This window comes from Gossypium hirsutum, chromosome D04, assembly GCF_007990345.1.
Source record: "Gossypium hirsutum isolate 1008001.06 chromosome D04, Gossypium_hirsutum_v2.1, whole genome shotgun sequence".
NCBI lineage: Eukaryota > Viridiplantae > Streptophyta > Magnoliopsida > Malvales > Malvaceae > Gossypium > Gossypium hirsutum.
In genome coordinates, this window is record NC_053440.1 from 797,259 (window position 1) to 803,370 (window position 6,112).

Below are 6,112 nucleotides of genomic sequence, written 5' to 3' on the forward strand. Positions count from 1 at the left end.
TGTCAAGAATCAACTCATATTGCGAAAGGTGGGTTGAACCTTTTAATTTCTACTTTTTCAAAATCAGCTCATATTGCAAGAGGTGAGTTGAGCCTCGGGGCACGCTGAGGTATTTTCAATTTTTGTGTTTTAATTTCAACTCATATTGCGAGAGGTGAGTTGAGCCTCAGGACACGCTGAGGTATTTTCAATTTTCGTTTTTTTAATTTATGTTTCAAAAAAAATCAACTCATATTGCGAGAAGTGAGTTGAGCCTCAAGACGCTGAGGTAATTTCAATTTTTGTTTGTCAAAAATCAACTCATATTGCGAGAGGTGAGTTGAGCCTCAGGACACGCTGAGATATTTTCAAATTCTATTTTTATCGAAAAAATCAACTCATATTGTGAGAGGTGAGTTGAGCCTCGGGACATGCTGAGGTATTTTTAATTTTTTCTTTTTAAAAGAATCAACTCATATTGCGAGAGGTGAGTTGAGTCTCGGGCCACACGTCGAGGTCCTTTCAAATTCTATTTTTAATTTCTTTTTTTTTTAATTTATGTGTTTCAAAAAAATCAGCTCATATTGCGAGAGGTGAGTTGAACCTCAAGACGCTGAGGTGTTTTCCATTTTTATTTTCAATTTCTGTTTTAATTCAAAAAATCAACTCATATTGTGAGAGGTGAGTTGAACCTCAAGTCACATTGAGGTATTTTCAATTTATCATCAAAAAATCAACTCATATTGCGAGAGGTGAGTTGAACCTCAAGACCCGTTGAGATATTTTCAATTTCTGCTCAATTTATGTTTTTCAAAAATCAACTCATATTGCGAGAGGTGAGTTGAGCCTCACATGCTGAGGTGTTTTCAATTTCTATTTTTCAAAAAATCAACTCATATTGCGAGAGGTGAGTTGAGCCTTGGCTTACACGCTGAGGTATTTTTCAATTTCTGTTTGTCAAAAAAACCAACTCATATTGTGAGAGGTGAGTTGAGTCTCGGCTCACATGCTGAGGTCTTTTTAATTTCTTCTTTTCAATTTCTGTTTTTTCAATTTATATTTTTCAAAAATCAACTCATATTGCGAAAGGTGAGTTGAGCCTCGGGACACGCTGAGGTAATTTCAATTTCTGTTTGTCAAAAATTAACTCATATTGCGAGAGGTGAGTTGAGTCTCGGCTCACATGCTGAGGTCTTTTTAATTTCTGCTTTTCAATTTCTATTTTTTTCAATTTATATTTTTCAAAAATCAACTCATATTGCGAGATGTGAGTTGAGCCTTGGGTTCACATGTCGAGGTATTTTCAAAATCTACTTTTGCGAGAAGTGAGTTGAGCCTTTGCTCACGTGCTGAGCTATTTTCAATTTCTGCTTTTCAAAAGAATCAACTCATATTGTAAGAGGTGAGTTGAGCCTTTGCTCACGTGCTGAGCTATTTTCAATTTCTGCTTTTCAAAAAAATCAACTCATATTGCGAGAGGTGAGTTGAGCCTCGGGTCACACGCTGAGGCGTTTTCAATTTCTGCTTTTCAAAAATCAACTCATATTGCGAGATGTGAGTTGAGCCTTGGGTTTACATGTCGAGGTATTTTCAAAATCTACTTTTGCGAGAGGTGAGTTGAGCCTTGGCTCACGTGCTGAGCTATTTTCAATTTCTGTTTTTAATGTCTAGTTTTACAGAGTCAATTCATATTGCGAGAAATGAGTTGAGCTCAGGATCACATGCCGAGTAAAGAATCAATATTAGAGCTGATTGAAGACACCAGATTTTGTCTCCCTGAAGTTGCAGTGGAGTTAATCGAGGATATAAGATCTTGCCTTTCTAAAGTGGCAGAAGAGAAGACCCAAAACCTTATCTCACTGAAGCGATAGAAGAGCATATTGAATTACATTGGAACAGATTGAAGCTACAAGGCATATCTCCGAATTTGCAGTGGATTGAACCAAAGCTATAAGATGCGGTGGACTGGAAAGAGACTACCTGGATGAGAAGAGCACCAAAGAAGTCCATACTTAGCAAGACCGGGCAAAATTGGCATTTCTTTATATCTTTGCTCTATTCTCGTTACACGATAATAAGCAAAGAGGGGCAGCTGTTGTAGGCCAATTTTAGCCCATTTACATCAAAACCCAATTTAGCCTTACCTAACCCACCAAAATTAAACCCCAAACCCAAAATCTTAACTATCCGAAGCCCAATTTACATCAAAACCCCAATGGCCCAAACCCTAAGCCCAAATCAAAATAAAAAAAACCTAGCCCACAACTTAAACTTTTCTCAACTAGCCACACCTTTTCCACCACCAACTCCACTAGCCACACCTTTTCCACCACTAACTCCACTAGCCACTCCTTTTCCACCACCAACTCCACTAGCCACACCTTCTCCACCACCAAATCCACTAGCCACACTTGCTCCATTACCTACTCCACTAACCACACTTGCTCCACCACCACTTGTACCTACAAATGAAGATATAAACAATAAAAAAATATTTTGTAAATGGCTATATAAGCCTTCTCATATTTTGTGCCTGGGGATTTTTTTTGAGAGTTTTTGGGAGAGAAAGTTACTGTAAAGGATTTTTGGAGAGGTTTCTTTTTAAAGTAATCAAGGAGAAGAGTTATTGTGAAGGCTAGTTTTTGGAGAAGCTAGGTTTTTTGGAGATTAATCAAAGATCAAAGCAAAAGAGGTTTCTTTGTCTATTCTCATTTTAAGTTCTTTGTTTACTTGTTGTTTTCCTTTCAATCTTATTTTGTTTCTTTTATACGAAAGTAAAAAATAAAAGGAAGAAGCTTATCCATTTTTACCGAAAAAGTTTTTTGAGGTCCGGCTGCCGTGTACGGTGGCGCCGGCGGCGGTCCGGCGACCGGACGATGGCCGGCCTTGTGGCCGAAAATCACCCACCCTCTCCCTCTCTTTTTTTGTTATTATTATATTTCTTAATATTATATTATATATATTCTTTTAATATATTAGGTATATTTTAAATTCTATATTACGTATATATATATATTTTATACTATTTTATTTATATACCTTTAATAGTATATTATTTATATATATATTTTTCTACATGTTATCTTATATATATATCTTAACTATATTATGTATATATTTTTAACACTATATTATGTACATATTTTTAATATTATCACGTATTTATTTTTTATATATGTACATATTGATGTAGTATTATTAATAGTATTTTTTTTAAACATCATTATTATTTCTAATATATATTATGTACATCTTTTTTATTTCTATTTTATTATTTATTTTTCAATATTAATTATTATTATTCTAATATTTTGATATTTTAATATTTTATATTTTATATATTTTATTATTCACATCATTGTTCGCATTTTTTGACAATAATATTCTTGGATTTTTTTACTATCATTTTAAAAACTTTTTACATTTTAATTTTAAGAATAAGGCAATGTATCAATTTTAACATTAAGTCATCGATTTCATCGCTATGTTGGGTGAAATTAATCGGCTCGTGTTAAAAACGGGACGTCCTTCTAAAAAACAAAAAAAAAAACTTGCAACTTCTCATTTCCTTCAATCGGATCACACTTAAATGTCAAATTGAATTCGTATTTTTGAAAATCAAGACAACATGTGTTTAATAAGATACCAATTTTGGGCGTCGCGAGGGTGCTAATACCTTCCTCGCGTGTAACTGACTCCCGAACCCTAAATTTTCTCTGGATTTTAACGTAGACCTAAACTCAACCTTTTATTTGTTTTAATAAGAGATCTAATAGGTGTCCGATCACACCTAGGAAAAAGGATCGGTGGCGACTCCCTGTTTATTTCAAAAATCAAACGTCAAATTTCAAACTTTTTTTCAATAAATCGCCACAATTAGCGACCAAGCTAAGCTAAAATTTTTACGTCGCTACAGTTTTATACGAGTGCAGCACCACAATTCTTAGTCTTTGTTCTTTGATACAATGTCTAAAACTACTCATAACCCTAGCTCCCAACCCTTAAATAAGAGGATAATACACTTCAACGACATGAACCCACGTCCTCTTATACCGGCAACCATACATCTCAGTACTTATAATTTCTTTTTATCTAAATTATTAAGGCTATATAAGTGTGAGAACATAAGTCTCCTATATGAATTACTTGAATTAAACATTAAACTCATCAAAGTTTCTAATTTTGAGATAAAAAGAAGAGAAAAAAACAGGGGGTAACAATGCAATAATTGGATTCCAAACTTAGATATATGCTACCATTTTTTAAATATGATTGCAAAAAATCAATTGGGTTGAACCTTGGGTTTTATCAAAATTTCTACTCAAGGTTTATAAAGCTAGGTTAGTGACATATGTAATGATAGGGATATCCATGTAAAGCAAATGGGGAATAGTTGGGGAATAGACCTAAAAGAGTTGGAAATTAGGTAGCAAAGTAACATGGATTGTTCCACAAATCCAAATGGAAATTAAAATTGGTCAAGTGAGAATCTGAGTCAATTACTAATATAAAAGAAAATTATGGTATGCATTAAAAGCAAAAGTTAATTTTTAAAAGAATAAAGGGGAAAAATGATAAATTATGAAGAAAGAGAGAGAGAGAGAGAGAGAGAGAGAGGAATCCAAGTATTTCCAAGCACTCCCAGACAAAATGAGGTTCAGAATAGAAAAGCAACTTTTGCTTTAAGACCCAGAAAAGGAGATTTCAAACACCATAAAGGTTAGCTTAGGAAATTGCGTGGTTAGTAACCCAACCCACCATCCTTTTCTCTCCTGTATAACACGACACGATTATATGAACACGAACACGAACATAAATACAATAAAATAATACAAAAATATAAATATCATTATGGTATAATAAAACATATGAAAAGAATTTATGGGTAAGTTTTTATTTATAAAAATATATTTAAGAATATGAAAATCTTTTACCATTACACCACCGACTTAATTCACAATCCATCGATAAGTTTTATCTTTCTTTCTTTCTTTCTTTTTCTTTTGTCTATATTTAGTGCGCAAATTTGGGGAGGGGGCGGCCTCAACCTTGAATCCCCCCACCCCACAGGTTCTTTCTTTCCCTTTCCCAACAGGGTTTACTTTGAGCTCAAACCCTATAGTTCTTTGCTTGTCTTATGGCAATGGAAGAGGGTTTTGTTTGAGCTGAACATCCTCTCGTCTTTGCCCAAACTTTCTTCTTTGCTTGTTTTATGCCAAATCAAAGGAACCCAGTTTTTCTTTTGCCACTCAGATCTTCACAAGTATACGCTTTGCCTGTGCCTGTAAATATGAGCTTGGCCTGTGCAAAGGGATTGAAGAAGATGGTGATCATCGTCTAAAAGCATTGCACTTCCCATGCATTTCCTCATTCGCGGCATGATGCCATAACAATATGCGCACGCACACATCATCATCATGGCACACATATATGTATATGCCTGGCTCCCTGTATGCCATTTGCAGAACCCATCGAACATCGATGGCCTCCGTGGATGGCGTATGAGGAGCCAAGCATATATTCCATGTATGTATATACTATATCTTCCTTTGCAGGATTTTTCTTTCTCTTCCCGGCTCAACACCACCTATTTAATTTTCCAGGTTTTTTTTACCTCTACTATATATGAGAATCTCAAGGTATTTCATCTTCTTATTTAATCTTAATATCTCTTTCTATGCCCCCCCCCCAACCCACCCCAGCTCCCTTTGATTTGATGCTTATTCAGTCTATTGCCTTCCTACCAGAAATTTTTCAAAGAATTTGCCCTATCCATGTTGTAAATGGAAGTAAGAAATGAGATTGATAACCACTTGATCAAACTATATCTTTTGATGATTTAGGGTTTTACATTCTTTAATATAATTATAGTAGCTAGATATATTATACATATATATGTATGTATGTTAAACCTAATCCATGGGGTTAGTTCAAACCTTTTTACAACTGTTGAAGTCATAAATGTTTCAAACAAATAAAAGCAAAGTTTCTCTTTGGTATTTGCCCCCAAATGCCTACTTACTCCCTATTGTTTCATGAAGTTTATTTATTAATTGAGTTTTAAATTAAATAATAACTTTACCCTTAATTAATTAATTATTATTCTGTTTATTTCTATTATGTTCAATCTTTA

At 34.2% G+C, this 6,112-nt stretch overlaps 1 long non-coding RNA gene across 1 annotated transcript; it reads left to right on the top strand.

Moving 5' to 3' along the window:
• Window positions 1-4,932: 4,932 nt before the first annotated feature.
• LOC121216207 (uncharacterized) lies at window positions 4,933-5,630 on the top strand. Its single transcript, XR_005912303.1, has 2 exons — window positions 4,933-5,505; window positions 5,583-5,630. It is a non-coding gene; the product is annotated as an uncharacterized lncRNA (long non-coding RNA).
• The last annotated feature ends 482 nt before the right edge of the window (window positions 5,631-6,112 follow it).